The sequence below is a fragment of the Acanthopagrus latus genome, chromosome 8 (genome assembly GCF_904848185.1).
Source record: "Acanthopagrus latus isolate v.2019 chromosome 8, fAcaLat1.1, whole genome shotgun sequence".
Taxonomy (NCBI): Eukaryota; Metazoa; Chordata; class Actinopteri; order Spariformes; family Sparidae; genus Acanthopagrus; species Acanthopagrus latus.
Window position 1 is genome coordinate 10384030 of NC_051046.1, and position 23940 is coordinate 10407969.

The window sequence follows — 23940 nt, forward strand, 5'->3', positions numbered from 1 at the left end:
TAAACTGTGTGTCTTTTTTTATCATTATCTTTTGTATTCCGGGGTCTTCGTTAACCCTGCCTCAAAAAATATAGACTGAGAAATGTCACACACGCCAACTTTACCGGCTGCTCGTCCTTTGAAGTGCGCCCCGGTGTCTTTTTAGTCGAGGAGGAAAAAAGAGACGACGCAGGTACATTCAGGCGGCCTCGGGGTTCGGGACTGGAAGCACGCGGCGCTGGCTGATAATTGAGACGGACACAGTGTGATGAGAGGCCTTCATTATAGATATGTAGGACGTATCACAAGGACGGCTTTGATATCTAACACTTATAGGTGTTGTAATGACAGCCGCCTGCTGTTTTGGATCTCATTGTTTCATCATCAATATTTGATTTTACTTCATGCAAAGTCCCCATAAAGTAGATCTGTCTTTAGTTCCTTATATATATTTTATGTAGATAACTTATCTTTTTAAAACATATTGGTACCCAGTCTTTTCTTGTCAACGTACAGATGATGATAATGTGACTATTTTTTGTTAATGACAATTTTAAATGCAGTTTTTAAAATGTACTTATCAATATATGTTCTGCTCGGCGTACATCATTTGACAATATGAATCCTTCAAGCTGCATAAAACGTATATCGACATGTTCGCGTGCATATAATCGACAAAACCCATCAAACACATATTGATCCAGTATTTATTCTATACTTCCTTCCATTACATTTATTGCTTCTTTGCACTGCTTTTACGTTTTTTCTATCATTGTTTCATGCTCAGGGAAAAAGTTAGACTTCTTTGAGAATAGAAGTTTTGCGTAGTTTCAGGTAAAACAAAATGACAACAGACTATCAAAAAAAAAGATGGTTAATGAAGGTCATTACATCTATCCATGTCCTGGAACACAAAACAAACAAACCCTAACCCTGGATTATCAACTAACACATGTATTCTTGCATACTCTTCCTCAAACATAAATATACACCAATATACACAAAAGCAGAGTCATACGCTTCATGTATCATATCAATATGTAAGTGAATGTGCATTCAAGTCCAATACATATGTACCTATTTTACTGAAGATTGCGTGTATTACAATGCGAATGTCAGTCAGTACTTAGATTATGAAGATTATAGTAGCTGGCACTCAAGATCTGTATCATGATTTTTAAAAGTTGGTATCAGAATTGTGTTTTTTTTAATCAGAACAGGTAATGTTGTTGAAAATCAGCACATCAATCCGATTCTTGATGGTGTTCCAAAGGTTTGTCAGTGTGACGTCATACTTAACTTGTCAATCACCTCTGTTTGCACTCATTAAACCAACAAGAACAATCTCCTGCACTTTTTTACTGAACACAATGCTGGAATACAGACTTTTCATGGTGTTGGTCTGCACACAAATACTTTCTTTCCACATGCTGTTGTACAATACGGACCTGAACATTCACAATTATCAGACTTTGTCTTATTCAGTCTGTTTCCGTGTCGTACAAACCAGAGTCAAACTCCTCGTGTGTGTGTACACACAAAGTTGATCCTGACTCTGATTAATTTACACACCGAAGCCTCACAGCAGAGCGTCGCCGCTGAGCTCACACACTGTTTATTAATGCATTGTTAACATTTTGGCAATAGCCACACAACCGTCAATATGCTTTTTCATAAAAGCGCAAATTTGAATTTCTGCCTCGGCCTGCAAGCCTCTAAACTAGGAGACTAAATATATACTTACATTTTATTTCAAAGAGGAAAAATCCTCTCTGGCAAAAAGACTGGCTATGAAGAACTTTACTCAAGGATAGGAAGCACATCATTAAAACGGGGCAGAAATATTAAAAAGGGGGGGATATGAAAGAGTGAGGATCTGCTCGCCTTTGGCTACTCTGACTCGCTTCAAAAACATCTTGAGATCTTTCCCTCCCTCAGACCTGCACTCTCCCTTGTTATTTGACTTTATTTGCTGGCTTCACACTGATTTCAGAGCTGCGGAGTTTTCCCACTAAATAATCAATCACATAGAGCTGCAGAAAGGAAGGGGAGACTCTTTTTCCTGCGTGCAAGCATAAACAGGGCGCAAGTGCCGAGGTCCCCTTCATGTCTCCTTTGACACCTCAGATTTAAATCAAAGTCCCAAAGTCTGTGTGTCCTCAAACGCCTCCCCAGACCGCGGCCTGGTTGGCCTAATTATAATACACAGAAATATGAATGCTGAGGGGAGTCGCCTTTATGAACGTGTAGGTATGAAGTAATTACCTGTTTTTTTTTTTTTTGCCGCCCTCTGTCTGCCTTTTGTCTCTCATCATCTGTGACAAGGACGGGTGCCGTGCTGTCAGCTCGGACCAAAAGACGACCACGAGTAAGGGACATTAACACATTACTCCCGCTCCCTCATGGATAATGGAACAAGGTTTGCATTTGAATGATAAACAAAATGACTTGGAGACACTGGGAAGATCACTGGCACCTGCCCCTCCCTGCGTGCCCCCACCCTGCTCCCATGCAAAGCTGAGCATTATGCAAAACAAGAGGGCAAGGTTTTTTTTTTTTTTGGGTGTCCCGTGAACTCATCTGTGTATCTCCCAGGCATGTTGGACAATTATGAGTCAGTAGAAGTAACTCCACCTTGCTAATGCGATGCGGTGTTGTGTTCACCGTCCTTTTATCATCTCGCAAAGTTCCTCCACCAGACCCTGTGTTCTTCAGATTAGCATAGACCTCTAACTGAGGGTGCCGGGGACAACAAAGCTCGACGGGCCCCGGTGTGTCCAGGGTGTTAAATAATTCTGGACCTTATCGAAAACAATCAAGTCAAATAAGGGAGGATTAAACGCTGACGTGCCAAAGTGCACAAAGTAAACACACCCTTCATTTGTATGGGGGAGAGGATTCGGCAGCCACATAGCTGCAGCGCTGTTTATTTTCATTTATGAAGACTTTCAATTCAAAACAAACTGAAGTTATTTTAGTTTATTTTGTTGCCAATAAACAGCTGGGGGGAATGTTGTTCCGCCGTGACGCTTCCGACTAAAAAAGGTATTTCAAGTCTCCTGGAATCTTTGGCGGGGGTTGCAGCTCACACGGCGCCGCCATGCTTGAAGAGTGACTCCTCAGAACTGAGTCTAAAAAGGGAGCATTGAATATATATTGGTTAACAACCTTTTAACGGCAAGCTACAATTAATGTGCGGAGCCGTGCTTGAATCCCACTTTGTGCCATACACCTGCCAATCATGGTGTTTGTAGAGCCAGATCACAGCGTTGTTTTCCCTTACTGTATTCAGCTATGTACTTACTTCCACTGGCGTAAGAAAGATTGTATTTACTGGGCTTTTTGAAGATGAGGCAGAGCTGCGCATGCTGTGCAAAGACTCGCAAATTGCAAAAAGGGGATAGGAGAGGAGTTTCGTGTGTGTGTGTGTGTGTGTGTGTGTGCACTGAAAGTCAGGCAAAGTGTTCCCACCCTTCACAGTTGTGTGCGCCCGCTGCAGCTTCATCGTCTTCTTGCTTATCTGACAGGAGGAGAAACTGACTCCCCTCTAGATGTGTCCTCATAAAGATTCTGTATGCGACAAAAAAAAAAAAAAAGGGTGAAACTCATTCTCACACGTTCTCCCACAATCCACCAAAAAAAAAAATCCTTCCCAAGGTGCCCCGTTTAATCGAGCATCTATTTCCTCGGCATGTCTAAAGAAGCCTTTGGTGTGCGCCTTTGCTCTGCGGGGACACACAGCAGTTCAGGCTTCGCGGTCCTCCGGTGGGTTTTTTTTTTCCGCAGTGTACCCAGAGAGGTGCCAATCCAGACGTCTCACCACCTTTTTTCTGAGAGAGAAAGAGAGCCCACGAGGCACAGCTAGGCACGAGTCCCTGGTTAGGACAAGCCGCCGTCTTTTATCAATGTTGACCAGCCGCACTCCTCGTGGCTCCTGCAACAGCCGCGTCTGGGAGCTCCTCTAAATCCCTCTTCTTTGTCATCTCAGGTCAGCAGACGTAGCACATTTCCACCGTGAGAATTACGACAAAGGAAATACTCCGAAGGTATGTGAAGAGGAAACGCTCTGTACCTGTGGATGTTCTTTCTGTTGCCTTTTTTTTCCCCCAAGATGCGGCGGAAGCGAGGGCCGATCGTCGGGGGGCGGCCAAGATTGAAGTCAAAGTCCAGTTTTGTCAAAATCACCCTTCCTCGATCATAATCTCGCCTGACATAATTTCAATTATTTCCACGCGGCGTCGGGGAGGCGCGGATTTAGAAAGATAAAACACAGGCTTTTATGTATAGGCCACTTTGCTAATTAGGTGGATTAAAACGTGCTCTGCGAGGGGAGTTAATTTGCAAGTGAATGGCAGTTAGCAGCCAAACGTGTATAACAGATGACACGAGTCCCTGAGGGTATTCCATGGTTAGTTTGGTACAATTTAGAAATTACACAACTCGTTTACTAAATAACAGCCTCGTTTTTTTCCCCCCCCGAACTGCATTCTTTAGTGCTTTCGCTGTCAGATGTGTTGAAAATAGGTTAGTCTATTCCAATGAGCCGAGCCTCCTGGTAGCGCCACTCACTGCAGTAATAGATAGCCATTTATAATTCATGAGGTGGCTAGTCCCCCAAGTTAATTTTGCCCCAGGCACTGTTTACTTCTGCTTTGTACTTTGTTTAAAGTCAGTTGTTGACAACTCTTGTACATGTCAAACTATCACCGCTAATAATTGCTTAAGGAGATGGAACTTTTGCAAATGTTGGCTCCACCAGAGGTACATTCGCCTCGCCCCGCGCAGAACTTCTTTCAGATGAATTTTTGATTCATCTCCTTCTCCGCTCTTGACAAAAAAAAAGGCCTCTGTAATTCAAAGCAATAGCTGTGAGAGAAATTATAAAAAAGAATAATGTAGTATGCGCTCCATAGTATCCCAGTTTTCATGTGAGATAGGAAACGTCTCTCTTCCTCCCGCTCCTCTTCCACCGCCCCCCCTTTCTTTCTTTATCTCTGACTTTCTTCTTTTTTCCTTTTTTTTTTTTTTTTTTTGCATATTGACCAAAGAGGGACTGCGCTGGTAGTCTGTCACACGCTGCAGATTGACAGACTCCATTGTGGGAGAGTGAGGGGCCTTGGGCACTACCTCTGTGGGTCAGCCCAGCTCCTCTCCTCTGCGCAGATAGCGACTTTTCTCTCAATACAAGCAGTCACTTGATTAGTGCCAATTATCCGGGCTGTCACTTTCCCTGGTGAGGGTGGCCCAGGATGCGCCCCGTCCCCCACACTTCCCGTCTAGAGCGGACGTGCACTAAAAGTCTGCGCTCATAGCTGTAGGCTGTGGGAATGATTTCGAATGCAGAGATGGGGTGGAGGGGTGGGGGGGGGGGAATGAAAGAAATGCGGGGAAGAGAGTTCTGAGTTTGACAGTGTGATAGCATTGACTTCCGAGACAGTTACAAGGGGAGTGTCATATTTCTCCCACAAAGACGTCTCCCCAGGGCTGCACCATCTTCCATCAGTCAGTCAGTCAGCGGCTGAATATTCAGCTGCACACGGTCTACAGGACCCAACTGGGTTACATTCACCAAGGTATACAAAATTCACTTGTAAGTCTGTTGGTTTTTTTTGTTTAAACCAGAGGTACCAACTTTAATGTGAAATGTGCTCGAAATGCAGCGAAAGAGCAATAACAATAGGGGTCGTTTGTCTGGAGAATAATTCATGTGGCTGAAAAGTGAATTTAGTTTTGGGATCCTGAAGGACGGGAGGCCGTGAATCCGCCCAATCCAAACAACGATGTGTTGAACCGTCGCTCAAACATGAGCAAAGGCAGCAAACGAGGGCAAAGTTAGCTAATGTAGCCTCAGGAGATTGAAAGAAACGCAATTATTATCATCAATAAAACAAATTCAGCTAAACAAACCTTCCTTCATGTACGTGTTTTGAATCTGTCCTAAAGCCCATTATCAGCTCACCTGTGCACAGGTTTTCAGCCTCTGCCTCTGCAGTCGCCGGCTCTTCTTGCCTGCTATTTTTCCTGGTTTCGGAAAAACACAATCGCAGTGTTTTCCGAGCCACTCTTTAAACAGCGCTGCTGTGTATTTACTGATCTATTTCCTGCTGCTTTCATGTTGTTACCGCGTCTCTCTTGTAACTCCTCAGCATTCGGCGGCGGAGAAGTGAGGCGCAGAGCTCCTCTAAACAGCAGAGGTTATCCTCAGTATGGATGTCTGCAGGGGAGTAAACACCATTGGAGTGCGAGTGAATATTTTGTACGAGAGGGGTATTAATTATTCATGCCCGCTTCATTGTGTATGATGATGTGTCAGGATGTTTGCCAATAAACAACAATATTCCTTGTAGGATTGATCCAATATGAAAAGTTGTTGAGCTAGTTCCTCTCGGTGTTGAAGAAGTCTGACGGAGGCAGTATGTGGGAGAGCCGGCACCTCGTACTTATTTATGGAAATATCAATATTGTATCATAATACCATATCCTCTCCTCTTAGTATAAACAATACAATCAAAGGGGGGCTTTAAATCTGGACTGTGAGAGTGGCGGTAATGCGAGGATTAAGGAAAACCACCGCACACAAAGCTGTGTAATCAAATCGATTGTGAAGCAGGCAGGCAAACTGGGTCAGTGTGGTGCCGGGATTGTCTGGATTGGCAGAAAAGTACTGACGAAAGAAAACATAAAAAAACAACCTTGTTTTGAAGTGTTTATTCTCCTCAAACGGAGGCACTAACTAAGTGTGGCACGCCCCAGTGATCCGGCTCGTCATTGGCTCTTAGTGTGATAAGCCTGGTGTGTCTGCAGGGGGAATGCTGCTCTCTTTCATGGCTGCGGTGCCCCCGCCACCGTCTCCCCGTGACGCCCCGGGGAATACATCACCACACGGGCAGGACAGCAGGCCGGCATGGGCGTTATAATTGCCATCTCCTCCTAGTACACAGTGTGCACCGCGGAGCACGGTGATTAAATCAAAAAGCTCCTCTGCATCCCAGCTCTTTACCTTGCAGGCAAAACAGCAGGCTCCTCTGGGACGGGGTCATCATGGCCCCCTCTGTGTTCTGTGATCTCTGCAAAAAAAAAAAAAGGGGGGGGGGCGGGGAGGGGTGCAGACTGCTCGCTATTATGTGGCGCTGTTTGAAAAAAAAAAAAAAAAAAGAAACAAACCGTGAAGAACTTAATGGGTGTTAAAATCAAGATTTGTCGAAAGGTTTCCGCGGCATTCACGCCGAATATGGAGGCGCCGACGTGATAAATATTTGAATTAGTGAAAAACCGAGAGCCGAGGCTGAACAACAAACAGCCATTTCACACACGCTGTTTTGATTATTACTAACATTTCTATTCGACACTTCGCGGTTTTATTCCCGAGTTCGAACACATCCTACGTCATTAGCACCCTGATTTAAACGTGTCCGTGATCATCAAAAACACAGATAACTCACCTGAAGCCATAAAGAAAATTAGTCCCGGGGTTTTATTCAGAGTTATCGTCCTTGGACAACCAGCACACACACACGAAAACCGACCATTATCACTTGGGTTAATGGCTTTGTTAATTTGAAGACATTAACAACTGCTCGGCTGTCCCCAATGAATGTGTCATACAAGGCAGGCCTTGTATTGTTAAATGGGTTGCTAAGTAGATTGATTCCTCAGCAGCGAAGCGCAGCAGCGATGTAGGCAAGCAGGTTAATTAAACATTTACACACAAACACCCAACAATCTATTGTACTCGTCTAATTTATGGCATCAATATGCACTTTCATCAGGATTTTTTTTTTTTTTTTTTCTGAAGGAGGCATATGTTTGCTCGCTTCATCCTAATTGGCACCACGCCGCTTTTACTGCGCCGCTGTGTTTTTTGAGAGGTGACTGGGACTATTGAGCTCGCCGCACTCACCCATAATAGGGACACGGCAGTCCCTCCACTGTGCAGGGAGACACTCAGATGAAGATTCAAGCACCTGCACCCACACCTCCACCTCCGCTGCCTTTCATCTCCAGCTCAGAAACACAGGCAGAGGAAGCCTAAACACCGATTCTTAATCAGCTCTCTGCACTTCCTCCACCTCTCAGCTTTCTGCAGCACACACACACACACACACACACAAATGCAAAGTGTACGCATCTGTGCACAAAAAAAATAAAAGCACACGCACACAGTCCACCACAGAGACTTCCTCACAAGGCTCTGATGAACACATGTGGAAGTGTGCGCCACACCTCTTCCAAAAGAAATTTCTGCTCTGCCCCTCTCATTCTGAAAACTCTTGGGGTCACGAGGATGGGAAAAGTTCTTGCTTTTCTGTTATTTTCGAAGAATTTCTACGTTTGTGAGTGCAAAGTGGGATTTGGGCCAGAGGCGTTGATGGTTTCCATCTTTCATGTATCCTCTGCTGACAGAAAACCGAGCTGACAGGAAGGCAGCTGGGGAACAATCAATCACCTTTCCTTTTCAACTTTCTTTTTTGGCCCACATATGTGTCGGTTAATTTGTTAACACTGGGGTAAAAAAAAAAAAGAAAAATATAAAAAAAAGGAGCTCTGTTACTTCTTCTTGTCTTTAGTGGTTGTCTAAGTGATGGAGAGTAACACTCCTGCACCGCAGCAACAGTGAGCTATGATGAATTCCAATCATCACTCCATATGCCAGGCCTCATTAGCCACGGATGTGTTTGCTTACAGCTTCGCCTAAATACCTCAACTACTGGATGCATGTTGTTTTTCTCTCCCCCTTTTAAGTTCTCTCCCTCACTTACTCACACAACAGACACTAACAAACACACACAAAGGCACACACTTATGCGCACACACTGGAGAAGCCTTTAATACACTTGCCAACCGTGGGCCCTTGGTAAGATTCCTTGAGGGCGATGTGTATCCACAACAGTGTCTCTCCCTCAGACATGTGGCATGGGTAAACAACACGGTTAAGCCTAAAACAATGTGTGTCCCTGATGACTGCAATTATTTATGAAATCAAACACAATTCAGCACTTCGCCAAGTGGGACAGCGCTGCAGATCACTCAACAAATCTCCACTCTTTACTGCTCATGATGATCTTATAGTAAATATCAGTCATCGCACTCCCACTCGGATCCGGTAATCGATTCGCCGATCTTTTCACTCACATCGAACATAAACCGCGTCTTTATTTACAGCATCCAAACAGAAATGGAACATGTGTAAACTATGCAGCCTCGAGGCCATCCCCGCTCAGGCTGCCTTTGTGGATGATCGCCGGCTAAATTATTCAACCCGAGGTGTTTTTTTTTTTTTTTTTTTTTGCTCCTGACTGCAGGAGCAGCGCGGAGTGAGAAATGCCAGTGTCAGGACAGTATGCGTGCTCTCGGGGCATTAGCCTCCGGTAAGCAGCTGCTGCAGATGGTATGCTCACTTTGTCATCCACTTTCTCGAACGCTACTCGTGAGGAGCAATTAACGAGCAGCGCAGACACAGACGAGCTCATTTCATTTTCCAAAAAGGAAAATTAGAGAGGTGGACTGAGGGACGAGGTCATTCATCACCCGGGCGCCTCTTCATCTCGCACTCTGGACTTTGAAGAGTCTCGGGACTTTGATCAAACAGTCCGACACCTTTAACGCAGCCAGTCAAACACACACAGGTGCCGACAAGCTGCATGAACTTTCCTCGTTGTTAAGGTCACCGACCTCTGTCTCATCAGTCTCCCTCTCTCTCAAGCTGCAGAACTTGTTAAGGTGTGTTTGCACCTCCTCTTTAATTGTAAGTACAACAGAGCCTGCTGGTGTTTCATGTGTGGATAACGCCCTGTTTACACCTAGCATTAACATGCATCCCGGGTGATACATTCACAAGTGGACGGGTCTAAGTACACGTATGAATAATAATAAGGTTATCTGAGCTGCATATGAGCTACATTCTCTTAGCTGTGTGTACCCAAATTCTAGGCCACGCTGAAGGAAAAACATATGTTCTCTGCCAACCAAAAATTGATAATCTGACAACACAAAGAAACAAAAAAAGCGACACTATGACTTCATGGGTTGATTGCCACGGACACTCAAAACGATTGGGTGACTGTTCCAAGAATGACATCTATGACTGTTAGACAATCTGTTACCAACAAGAGACATACTGGGTCTTTGTTGTAACATTAATAACAGTTTGAAATGGTCGAGGTTTGGGTACGTTTAGTCAGTAAAACCTCTTGGTTAATTTTATGAAAAAGATCGCAGTAGCAGCAGACTCCTGACTTCCTCCTTTGCTCCCGTTATAAATACTATGATTGCTAGAGATCGCTGCCTGACAACAAATATAGGTTGTACTAAGCTGCTTGCACAGACGACACATAGAGCTGTTTTGCAGTTAAAGGTGACGCTGGATTCTCATTGAATACACACGAGACCCGCTGTTGGATTTCCAGCTAAAAACAACAAACGCAATTGGTCTCTGACGCGTTTACTTGCATAAAGAGCGGTGAAGTGAGGATCGGATCAGAAGTGGCGACTCAAGAGACGCACTGTAATGCCGCTGTAGGTGTGAACTGACTCGCTGAGAGCCGTCCACTAATGATCGGATCAACCAAGATGCTTGTTCACTGTTGAAGACCTTCAGCTCATCTCGATTATTTCACTTTATGGTTTCATTTACTATTCAGAAAGGGAATAAAATATATCTAAGATGTGTGGTATGTTATTTCTCAGGGGTTCAGAGGTTTGTTTGTCACATACACACAAGTCACATGTGTAGTCGTATGCTAAAATTTGTGCTAAAAAGCACCGTGTGAAACAAAATGATCAGGGGGAAGCACTACAAAGGACAAGATGAGAAGATAAACAATTATAGATACGTTCAAAAAAGTTAGTCTATATGCCACAAGTGCAAAGATGTAATGTGCAAACAACACAAATGTACATAGAAATAACTTGTAATAATTTGTAAATAATTACTTTGACCCGCATTCATAATTTGGTAACATTAATCAAAGGAGGGAGGGAAGGAAGGTAGGAAGGGCTGTTTGTGTAACGTCGTCTGAAAATCTGTGGACCGACACAGTAAAAAGATACCCTACATTTCCGGCGCATAGATTCGAACCCCATAAATCACGAGCAGAAGATAAATATGGGAGGGCGACTAAATTAAATGGTACTTAGCCTTGTGAAGTGCACTGTAATAGATCTAAGGAGGAGGTTAAGAGAAACAAGGAGGTGTGCGTCCTCCCTCCTCCAGCCAGCGGTTGTAACCCTCGGTGAGCTCCCTGAACACGGGGGAAAACCAAAGATCACAACAAGACCTACAATAACTGGGAAACGTATCTCATTAGCTGCCTGCATAGCTCTCCCATCATTTCATCCTGCCCTCCTTGGGAATATAGAAAGAGGGCTTTGTCTGCTCTGTCCCCAAGCTCTTGTCAAAACCTTCTTAATTATGATTAATTACATACGCATAAAGATTCCCTCCACCAAGTATACAAATAATGGAACGCTCCCTCTAAACACTACATTATTCATTAATTATAGGGCTGTTTGCAGCAAAAAATAAAAAATAAAAGTTCCTGCCGAGAACGCGCCACTTGTCACAAGAAACAATGTTTTTCGAATTTTCACAGCGACTTGAAAAACATATCCATTTTTTTCTTTTGCAAAGTGTGCCCTAGCTCCAGGCTCCTCTGCATATTGGAGGTTTTCCCTCTGTGGGCTCAATTGTTATGGATGCTGTTTATGGTGCTGCTATGACAAGTGTGAAGGGCAGGCGTGGTGAAAGATGTATCGCTCGCTTATCTGCTCAGTGTCTGAATATGTTATAGGATTGTAAATGACCCGGTATCGTGACACGTTCAACAACAAGCGAAACCTTTTGTTTTCCCCCGTTTGATTCTCTATGATAACTTTTTTGACACAAAGTGACAAATACTGCTCGGGAGCGTACATGTCTGTAAATTCATTGAATTTGTGTCTGCGTGTGTGGTGGTGGTTCGGTTAGCGTGTGTGTGTGTGTGTGTGGGGGGGGAGTTGTTATAAAACACTTCTTATGAGATCAAATTATTTCTTGTTGTGCCAAAATTCCCACTCATGATAGAAGTTTCTCGCAAGTTTGTAGAAAGTCGTCGAACGAAAACAGCTAACTGTGAGTTAAGTAGCAGGGATGAGTGACAAGAGGCAGACTAATGATAAGGTTTATAAGTTTTGATAGTTTTTTACGGCCTCCTTCGTGGAGCCGAGGCACATCACTGAGATGTGCTCTTGAGCTCTGCACAGAGAACAATATGCCTTTGAGACACACTCGCTGCACTGAGGCAGCCTCGTCCTTCCGCCTCTTGCTGCATATGCTTTATAGCCGACAATAAACCATTTTAGTGCAAAATAAATTGGGATCGTATTGAAATGCTGGCGCTATATATGTCATCGAAGACATACAGTTATTTTTTAGCAAAGCTGGGGTGTAGTTTATCATCATGTGAGCGCCGCGATGGGTCTGTTCCACATCATTGGCGTCTCTTGCTTAGTTAGATTGTGAAGGTCAGAGTTCTCAAGCCTTTTATGGCTGTTTAACTTTAGAGAATTATCACACAGGCAGGACTCAGGCTGATATATGCTGCACACTCCTACCTCAGCATATAGTGTCATATCCATCCTGCTTTTTTTGTTTTTTTTTTGTTTTTTGAGTAAAAGGATCCAAAGCCCATCATTTTGGATCAAAATCTGCAGACACAAGTGGATAAAGGGGTGGTGTGACCTCATGCTGAAACATCTGCATCGATGAACATGAAAATTGTGTTAAATCAAACAAAATGAAAATGAAAATGATCGATTGGTTGGACAAAACAAGGATTAGTCTTGTGTTTTGTGATGTAGCAAATAAAGCTTGAGTTTCTATGTTTGTTTAACACCCTCGTATTTAGGGAAACATCCCCCTTAAAATCATATTGGATTTTTCTGACTGTCTTTTCCAATTAACCTGTCAAAACAATATCTCTGTTGACATTTCCTGGTACAAAACGCACATTAACAGCAGACCCTGAAAAAAAAAAAAAAACATATTTGAATAATTACATTTTCTGCTACAACAGTTTGGCTCTAATTGCTTTGTTGAGTTCTAAAACTTTGCAAACATAATTAACACCCCCGGTAAATGAAAGTGGCATTAGGCGCACAGTGCAATCAGAGAATTACCATAAGAAAGAATGTAAAACTTTTCCAAATGAAAGCTTGAGGGGGAGAAGTCTTCTCTCCCCACCAACCCTCCCTCCCCACTGAAACGGCAAGGTGACATTTTATTTCCAACTGTTAATTGATGTTCTGCTGATTAGAGCACATTTCATGCCGAGGACCAGGGGGGCTCTATTTCTGTGAGCTATCAGTTTGCAGGCATGGATTGCAGCAGAGTTACAAGGCTGAGCCGAACCCCGTGTCTTTTTTTTCTGTGTTGCATCAGAAATCCAGTTTCTTCAGGGGAGAAACTTCAGATGAAACTGCAGATTCAAAGACCAGAAAAAGTATAATTTGCTCTAAGAACGCCAGTTCTGTGTCGTGTGAAAGTCTAAATACTGAAACCGACATCGAAACTCTCGCAAAAAACGTGTGAGGTTGACAACTTCGGTAAAGATTTACATTTGTATTGTTGTTGTAGAAATCGGTAGCAGTTTGTATATGTGGTACATTATGTAGCCTACATGCTATTGTATTGTAAAATTGATGATATTAGTTCACTTATAAACAACCCCTGTCGTTAATCATCACCCAATATTTGTTAGAGCAGAGCAGACTAATAATTCAAATCTGCGGCGTAACTTATTTATGCGAGTGTACAATTGATAAAATGCCAGGAAGGAGTAATCTTTTAAAGCACCTCTTGCAAAAACCTCTTTGTCAGAAGAATCAACACAATCTGCATAATTTACATTACTTACTTAGATGCATGTACAGCCCGAGCTTAAAGTAAAGAAGTTTGTTTTCTCGTGTTTGTGCCTATTAGCCACAAATTAATTAATCCACCATCCAAAAACCCAATTAAGCCACGAGCTATATTAATACATCGCCCCCTTTTTTTTCCCCCAGAATGCAGAGGAAGTACCACGGAAGCACTGCTATTTTCACAAACATAATCACATTTTTGTTGCAGCCCGTGAAAGCGCTCGGGTTTGTGTCGTAATGTATTCAGGAGGCGCCGGAGCTGTTTGGGTAAAGGGAGTCAGACCCGAGATGATTCTGAGTTCATGCGGGGGGCTGATTTGTTTTCTGCCACTAGGGGGAGAGGTGCTCCTCACAGGTCTCACCACGGAGAGCAATAATATGCAGCCATAAAGTACTGATGAGGCGGCTCAGTGAATACTTGTGCAGTGTCCTGCGTTAGATTCACTCTCACAACCTTGGTCATCTTATTCAAAACGCTCTCCGGTTTATAGCCCATGTATAACGACACATCCCCCGAGCACCAATCATATAATTACCGGCGTCTCAAACTTGAGTGTTCATTCAACTCGAGTTCCCTTCGGCCCTTTTCAGACTCCCCCTATCCATCAATGATGTGAAAAACTTCAGCTCCTCCATTTAATATTGTTTGTTTTGTTGTTTGTCAACACAACAGAGGAGATGTGCTTTTCTAAAGCTCAGTGTTAAAGAGGCACCCCCGAAGAAGAATACACACAGTGTTGCCATGGAGGCCCATTGATGTGCAAATGTTTTCATTTAAATATTTTTAAGAGGATCAGCTCAGATTACGCCAAAGTTTGACAGAGATAATTCGATGGCTTGTGTAGCAGCTTTGTTTGTGGAGACCATCATTCAAGGCACGTCAGACCACCTTCACAAGCCACATAGCCTTTTTAATGAAGTTTACTTTGAGAAATAGGCCGGGGCCTGGTACGTTCCCCTCCGTGCCGGGCTATATTAGGGAAATCTTCTCAGACCTCATTGATGACGGGAGTTTATATTTGCGGTCCTGCGGCCCCAAGAAGCTGGACGAGGCTTGAAAACAACACACGGTCCTTCTGCAAAAACTTTTAGTTAACTCACCCTCTTATTCCATTTAACAACTCTGAGGGTGTGGTGAAAAAAAAAGTGCCAACAAGCCGGTAAAGAAGCATCTAGCGGATATATTTGCTCTTTTTCTTGCATTATAGATAAATGCACCATGGAGACCCCCCAGTATTTGGGACAAGGGAGAAGAGCTTAAATATTTATGCCTAAGCCTCTGGAGGCCCACTATTAGTAGTAAAATGTTTTACTTTCTGGGGCTGTCACTCTGCTCCGGCTCCCATTAACAACAGGGCTGACAGGGACCTCTGGGTCAAACACTTTGAGGCAACAAAAGGCCCTGATGAAATCACTCAGCGAGACCCAAATTACTTCTGTGTCATTGCTGGACAATATTTTCTCCCCAAAGCATTCCTCCCTCTGTTAACGCCATGACCCCGTCCACTGCATATGGAAAGGATTGTTTGTCTATAACACTGGGGGATGTAGATGAGGAGAAGTTCATGGACAATGTTCCTGGCTGTGTTCGCCCCCCACAAGCAGCGAGGCTACCCTCCCTCTGTTTTGTTGTGCTTTGTGAAAAAAGTTGATAAAAACAGGTTGTAAATGGAGATGGGCAGTTGGAAATGAACATGTTGGGGTGGAGCAGTGAAGCGGGAAATCCAAATATACAAGACCTCAAAGAGAACTGGCAAAAGCGGAGGGAGAAGCCCTCCACGGACGTTGCGGAGAAAGCATTGAAATTCAAACTGCAGGAGCAATTGAGAAAATTGCACAGCAAGTTAACACCAAATATTGAGATTTCTACACAAGCTTTTCTAAGAGGCATATATGATATTTGAGTTAAATGTGTCATATATAACATTGCAATATTTAAAAAGTCTAAAAACAACTAGATCTTTGTTATACAGTGTGTTGAGTTGTTTACTTACATGATCCCAAATGCTGTTATTCAAGGTAACGGTGCACTTCATTTGGTCGCCCTAGCTATAACTCCTGGGAGAGAGTCAGAGAGTGAGGAAGTCAACGAATGTTACCAAATGTACTGTGAATAAAACTTGCGTCAACTTGTGTGTGATATTTCTGCCTCATTCGTGTCAGATTGTAGTTGTTTCATAATGAAGACAGCAGCTCCCATGATCCTACTCCTACTAATTGATAAACCCCCGGATACGCAAATGTGATGTATATACATATATGAAATACCGTATATGTACATGTTCAAACCACATAAAGTATATTATATTTATTACATATTACAAACATGAATGTTTATTATGCAAGTTATATATTTTGGCATATATGCCACACATATAATTATTTATACATATGACATATTACTATTACCAGCTTACCAATGGTATTTCATATATGTCATAAACTTATATCTTTATATATCTTTATATCTTTACATATATGAATTAAACACATTGATGTACACATATATGTGTAGTTGCAGTATACAGTACCGTATAAAATTCATATATATGTACATATACAACTTTTATGATGGGTTTTTCACATATGTCATACATTTAAATATTTTCATATATGAATCACATATATAATGTTAAAATGTATGGCTGCAGCATTCACCAACAAAAAGGTCAACATATAAACAATTGTTATATATGTACAGGTACAACATTTATTCTGGATATATCATATATATTATAAAGCTGTAACTTTACATACCTTAATTATTGTTAACACGCATGGCGGCATATTGTGTAAGAATTCAATATGATAACATTTTTCATATATGTTCATTTGCAAATTGTATTATGGGCATTTTATAGTTGTTATAAATTTAAATCTTTACATATATAAATTGTTACATATATATGCAGCATATCATACAAACAAAATGGTCAACATATAGACATTTTTCATAGACAGTTTGCACTATGGGAATTTCATATATGTGATTAACAAATATCTCCACATGTCCAAGGATGTATGTGTGCAATAATCTTATATTGCCTTATAGGTAACATTTATTGCAGCATCACTCTTGATACAGGGGCATATATCACATTCCAGTATGGGTATAGTAGCAAAAATTACAGATGTGAAGTGTTTCAAAGTAATTTCTTCTTCTGTATTTGGCCCCTATGACAACATCAGTTTCTTCATCAGGTTCACCAAACAGACTTTGCATCGGCCCTGTTCATATGTATATTCTGTGCGGATAAAACTAAAAGCCCAGAGTCTAAATTCAATATTTGCTGAGCCTCTGTTTGTTATGAACTTAACTATTAACAGCATCTAATAAAGTATACTCGAGGTCTTCAGGAAATCCCTCAAGATGTATCAACATACACACGGATATAATCAGAAAAGGAAGATTGACAGCTGAAGCTCGCTTTCAGAGAGCTATAGAGTAACGCTGAGAGTGGCACAATTGGATGAGCCGCAAACAGTATCAGAAAGGGACTGGAAAGGAATGAGCAGGCAGGGAAGCTTCAAATCCCCTCTCAACCCTAAGTGGGTGGTCCTTTCACTGTGGGTAACCGTGCAGTCGCCAGGCATTCGCACGGAGGGTTTTGAGGAGGACTGGCTCTCCAGACGCAACATTCACCGTCCCAGGCCCATACATCCACAGAATTAGATTCATGCTACACTGACTTTATTTAAGCTAAGAGTCCTGGCAGCGGCCGCATTAAATGACAGCCAGTTCTCGGGGCCTTTTCTCTGGATTAAAGGATGATTCAGGAGAGGAAAGCAGAATGGCTTAAGAAAGAATTCACTCAGGGAGAAAGAAAGTCCATAGTTTATCTGAAAAAAGTAACTGAGACCTGCAGAGGTTGCCAAAGTGTATTGAACGCTGCGGACATGTGTGGGGATTGACAGAGAAACATGCTGTAGTCCTCCCATACGGGACCCACACGCATTCACATCATTCCCAGTTCACACATACATTAAAATATCACATAGATATTACAGTTAAGGGGAAAACCCTCTACAACGGAACAATAATATACTAAAAATGTCAGCTAGAAAATGTAATAATATGATAACATTTGTATCCAGTTAAACATACTTCCCTGGTTTATTCCTTACAAAAAATGCAATGTAGAGTTTTCTTGGACAGCAAAGGATCAGTGATGAAAATGAAAAAAATGTGACTTTCTTCACTGATTCTATAAAAGTCATCTTGTTTGTCAGTCAGACTTTTTTTTCTTCTATCGGCTCTTTACTTTAACAAACATTTATAAAATTGACGTGTACAACAGGAAGATTAAAGAACAAAAGGACCCATCAACAGGTCTAAATTAACACATCATTGTACATGTTTTAGTCACCATCAATTATCACTTAACATACGTAACTTAGCTTAACAATTAACTTATAATGATGATGAAATGACAAACAAGCCAACATTATATTTAGATGGTCTCAGGGACACTTTAGTGGCCACTGAGTGCCACCCAGGCCTGGGAATGAAAGCCAGCCAGCCTCCACGCCAAGCACATGAGAACTGTTTAAGTTGGCCCCACAAGTCATACATTTGAATGATTTCAAAGAGACCCCCAATTAAAAGCTACAAACATGTCTTTGGAATGCGAACTAACACAATTAAAAGTGCTTCATGAGTGTATTAGAGGAATAAGTTGTGAATTAGCACTTTGAATACACAAGGCTGTTTTCATTCCCCAATCCTTTCACTCATTCAAGCAGCAGAGGGAAGGAGGTCTTTTTGAAGTCAGCCGGTTCTCTTTCTTTTCCTCCCTCTCTCCGAAAGAAGATTGAGTCAGCCTAATCTGCTCCTTGTACATTTGAATGTCTTCTGCAAAGAGCTCATCCTGGCCGCTTGATAAAGGCCCAGGTGCAGAGACAGTGGCCGTGCCTAACTTCGTCTCTGTGGGGGCTGTAAATCACGGTTGGTGGGGGGGGGGGCCCGCCCTTTGAAGATACAAGCTTGCTTTCCTGGCTGATTTGTGGCCAGCAGGGCAAGCCCTTTTCCCAAGTCCTGCACAACGCTCTCGTCCAAACCAGAGAGGGTGTCACAAGGAGCCGGACTCATAACTCGTCGATATGCTCGAGGACCCTCAATCAGGCTGCACACAACACACACTCCGTGAAGTGAGAAGGAAGAGCTCATGACTGTCAAAGGTCAAGTGGAGGGAGACCCGGGTGACACTGCGGGGATTTAGTCAGAGACGGAAAAATCGTACGCAAACAAAACTGTTTACTTTGCTCTCGTGGGCAACGTCATTAGCGACTATTTAAGAAGTTTCAGAAACAAGCGCTGAAGAAGGAGAGCTTTTTGGAAACATGTTGAACACAAGTCGTAACTAGCATGACCTTTACGCTGCAGACTTACTTGAGATACTCAACATGTGGAATTATAAATAAGGTTTTATAATTGACTCGCTGCTGCAGGGCCCAGGCAGAGTGTCGATCATTCTGCATTGAAGCATTTTTTCATAAAAAACGTTCATCATGAAGCAACATCAGAAAAAGAGAAAATTTTATTTTGTTTACTCTAAACTCGTCCAACTCTTTGCTCTTTGGGCTTAACCACAAGGCCAAAGCCGTGACACACACACACACAAACACACACACCCACACAGTGGCCTTGCTTTTCATTTGTCCACTACAGTGCCATCTAATGATGCCAAAAGAAAAGAAATTAGCCGACCATTGCACGCTCCCTTTAACCGAGTCATTAAGGTGGCCAGCGCGGAGCTAAAGCTGAAGCTCACTGTGACACACAGGCTTGCATTCCTCTGTTTGTTATTTAGATCCTTATTTACACTTGTTGTCAGTGACAGGCTGGAGGCACAGCAGTGGCTTCCTCCATGGGCCCAGTAACAATGAGCTGTAGGGAGCAGCCCAGCGAGGCATTTAGCCCGGCCCTGCCCTGTCTCGAGAAAGAAGGGGAGAGAGAAGTTTACTGCCTGTGATTCAGAGACTTTCCCTCCCCACACACCGAGCCTTCCTCTCCTGCTGCTCTCTCTCTCAATTGGGAGAGACGGCAGTTTGATTAAAGGGGGGGGGGGGTGTTAACTCCAAAAACTGAGATTTGGTGGCACAGAGCTGGTCAACTTTAAGAATAAAGTGACTCAAAGTGGCTCGCTCCCCTCACTCGCTCCACTTTAGAAAAGAAAGATGGATGCAGCTGCCGACCACGTGATGTTCATTTGTGATTCTTAAAGTGCTGCCATGGCTCTTTCATCACGTTTCATCATTCTGCGCTTGTTGCTCATGAATTTAATGACCCAAAAAAAAGGAAGGGGGGTGATATAAGAGGGAACGCCACTTTTTGAACGCATCATCACAAAAAAACGCCACACGCAAACTTGGGGCTCCTTTGCCCACATTTTGGGAGCACCTCAACTCCACGTGAAGAGGAGTCTCAAGAAACAAAGACCCTGCCAAGTTAAATCAATGTTTTTCTTAATGGCGATGGCAGGTTTTTTTTGTTTTTTTTTTTACATTTTCACATTAATTTCAAGAAAAAAACGAATCAACGCTAGATAAAATAATTGTAGCTAGAGGAACCGCAGAGCCTTGAAAGCTTGTTTGATGACGGCATATTACATCATTCATAAAGAACCACATTTCCCAAGAGCATTGGTGGCTCCTATCATCGCTGCGATTCGGATTAATGAAGTGTGCGACGCACGATAAGAGTACACAAAAAAAAAAAAATCACAGTTTAAAAAAAACGAGCGCTATCTGAGCCATGTATGGGTGTGTGCGCCCATTGTGACCTTTTTGTTTGGAGACTTCCTGAGAAGACAAGCCGTGCGTTCGGAGGTATCAGCAGCTGTGTGCTACGTGCCTCTGATCCGAGCAGCTATTGACTTCCTGAGATTTGAATTAATTACTTGCTTCACAAGAGAAACTGGATTGCGGTGGAACCCCCTAAGAAGTCCACTCATTCTTCGGAAACTGCCCCATGGACTTGCAGATGGTTTCACTGAGATGTGCTTTCCCATAGAGAACAATTATACAGGGGATTGTGGCGCTGGCATAAACCTGGAGCACACAGTCTCCATTCTGAACATTTCAAAACAGCCATAGGGGAGGTTTGTGACTTAACATAAATTAGACCACCAGGGAATGGGGAGATCTGAAGTGGCGGAAGGGCAATATTGCAGATAAATGCAGTGTGAAGAGCTTCCGCGCCACAGAAGAAAGAGGAAAATTACACTGTGACACCTCCGAATCAAATAATAACCACATTAGAGCCTTTTAATGTTCGACAAACCCGATCGCCGCAACCTTGTTCTGCAAAAGGTTTTCTGGTTTAGCCGATCCCACCCCCTCGTGTGTGTTTTCACTCCGAGAGAGGAAAGAGCAATTAATGACGTGTAGAAACAATTACAGATGATGGTTCTGAGGCCTGTGTGTTTCTGCCTGAAAGGGATTAAGTTGCTGCCGCGTTTGTGTTCTGCTTACTTTCAATTGGCTCCAGGCCGTGTGTTTGGTCTTGTCAGTGCCAGCGGCCCCGAGTGAAGAGTACACTTCAGCTGTGATGAAGTATCCAGGAACGCAGAGGCTACCAGTGGCTGCTAATTAACCCCACATTGTGTCCGCTGACAAAGAAACAAAGGAACAAAGTGGAATTTCAATGCAGGAGATTATCACAATCACAATGAGCGTAGTGCCGGATCATGCACTTGATAGGGATTTTCACACTGGCCGGGACAACATGAGATTACATCAAAGACAGATGAAGTTACATTAACAAAACAATGCGGCCTTGTTATGCAATAACAATCAGCCATCTGGGGCCTTCTCCGGGGTTAGCAGAGGCCTCCGAGTGAGCAGCAGCAGCGCCAGAGCGGTGACGCGTCTTCCTCCGCAACTTCTGCAAGATTGCATTTGATGGCGAGAACTTTATGGCGTCTTTGTTCCGTCGGAGAGGAGGTAGCATCCTTCCTCAAACACATCAAGACAAAGAGGAAACGGGCTGTGTGCTCTTCGCCGGTTATTGTTGCCTCTTGCCTCCGTCCCACCGGCTGAATGGCAATTACTGCCGACTTCCTATCCAGCGCGGCGCCCGGGCCCGCTGAGGGTGCCCTGACCCCGCAAGTATCCAGAGGGGAGAGACGGGAGCTGTCAAAACTCACACCTCTCCCTGCTCCCGTGGGGAGTGCTCCTCCAGCTGCTGCCCCACGGGGCCCCCGCTGCACACTCCTGCTAATCAGCTCCATCTCATCTCTGGAAGGAACTGGCCCCAAGTGGATGCAGGCCCCCTTTTTCTCACCTCTGCTATCTCGTGCACCTTTGAAGTCCCGCGTAAGTGTTAGTTTATGGCTGGAGAGGGTACGATAAGATCCCAAGGAAAAAGGTGATGAATTAGCTTTTCGTCCCACATTTAAAAGGGGAAATAGCGGGCTGCTAAAATCCACAGAATCTGTTACAGTTCTCACACCTAACAGCTAAAGCACTTGAGAAGCGAAAACATTGCGGTGTCGAATCTGTTAAGTGCCTTCATTAAAAGCCGTTTGTTTGTATTTAGTCGGCTTCCCACACCGAAGCTCTGCACCAGCAAGCATTTGGTCAGACTCTAGCTGTGGGACTATGTAATTAGGAAATAAATGTGATGATCAAATACCTATTCGGCAGGACAAGCTGGGACAGAGCCGACAGCTGGGGCTGTCAGAACACACCCTCCACAAGTATGCACACTTTAAAACTAGGCAACAAAAACAGACTAATCAACAACTGACACAATAGAATTAGAAACTATCATAAAACCTTCCCCGATTGTAACTTTTGCTAAACTCACTCTAACAATGAAATTAAGACGAGGTCCATGCGAGGCAGACGTGAGGTTGAGGTTGACAGGCCTGGAGCCTGAAGAGTGATTGATGTTTTTTTCTGTTGGTTGTCTGTCTGAACCTGCCTCACATTTTCACACTCTCAGGAGCCAACAACAAGACATCCATGTGTAGAGAGACAGCGTCGGGTTGCCTCACATGTTGGAAAGTATGACAGTTCTGCTGTCGCGGCTTGTGAAACCACTGTCCTGTCCAAGGAAAACACATCCAAAGATGTTAGTCGAGAAATGTCAAGTGTGTTTTATGAGTTGGAAAACCACAAATTTTGCCTTTAAGGGCTTTTTCACAGTGTGTTTCGGCACATTGTGATATCTCCGACACTGTTCGGATTGGGGAAAAACTCCACAAAAACAGAATGAGGAAAACATCAAGAGCAACAGGCGAGGGATCGGTGTTTGCAAGATGTGTTTCCACTTAAAATTACATTTGAGGAAAAAATGTTTCCCCGGATGTGAAATTCTTGCACGTGAAAACCCTTGTTTTTTTCCTCACCGCTGACAATGTCAGAGCGGGAACCTCTTTCATTTGCACCTCACACACACCCCACCTGGGACAATATGCATCCTTATCTTGAATAACAATTACCACCCCATTTCCTAGGACCATTACGTCTTCTTTACGACACCCACTTCCATTAGAGAGCTTAAATTTCACCGTCTGCAGCTCAGGAACACAGCGGAAAAAAAACTCCTCCAAATATATTTTCACTCACTTTTTTTATCATCTTTTTTTTTTTTTTTTTGTGACTAGCCCGAATGCGAACCCGAGAAACCTTTGGATTTATCGCGTTAAAAAAGTTTCATCGCAGTTTACGAAACCTCTTCAAAATCTACAGCCTGCTGTAACTTCCACTTCGCGCAGCCACTGTCTGCTGCAGCTCAGTGGAATTTTTCGCCGCTGCCACCCGCTGACATAATTTGTTTCACAGTCACCACCCGGCAGCATGAATCAGATGTTGACACTCTAATTTCATGCACACATGGGTGTTTGGCTGAGCCAGCCTTGAATGCTGCTTGCGCTCCCCCCTGCCTCCCCAACCCCCCCACCCCCACAGCTGCCCACTATACCTGCCCTGTGCCCTCCGACACAGCCATGTAATGTATTTAGCCTGGGAGTCACACATTATGACTGATGATTTCGCCATGTAGTCTCATAATGAAGATGTGCACCGTGAGGCCAGGCGGCGTCGCTTCCCACAATGCAC

General features: G+C 43.4%; 1 protein-coding gene and 1 long non-coding RNA gene across 6 annotated transcripts in view; both read right to left on the reverse strand.

Moving 5' to 3' along the window:
- Positions 1 to 2943: 2943 nt before the first annotated feature.
- LOC119025164 lies at positions 2944 to 6186 on the reverse strand. Its single transcript, XR_005076713.1, has 3 exons — positions 5939 to 6186; positions 3451 to 3549; positions 2944 to 3110 (listed from the first exon to the last, which is right to left on the reverse strand). It is a non-coding gene; the product is annotated as an uncharacterized LOC119025164 (long non-coding RNA).
- A 485-nt stretch (positions 6187 to 6671) lies between these two features.
- The window catches only part of foxb1a (forkhead box B1a), a 55567-nt gene continuing 38298 nt past the window's right edge, over positions 6672 to 23940 (reverse strand). The window contains exons 1-3 of one of the 5 annotated variants that reach the window (XR_005076709.1): positions 13872 to 16155; positions 7422 to 12979; positions 6672 to 7046 (exon numbers count right to left, since the gene is read on the reverse strand). The gene's annotated coding sequence lies outside the window, so the exon portion shown is untranslated. Of the gene's footprint in view, positions 7047 to 7079; positions 7110 to 7421; positions 16159 to 21354; positions 21486 to 23940 lie in introns of those variants that run through there. The other 4 variants (XR_005076712.1, XR_005076707.1, XR_005076708.1 and 1 more) reach the window with 4 other exon arrangements.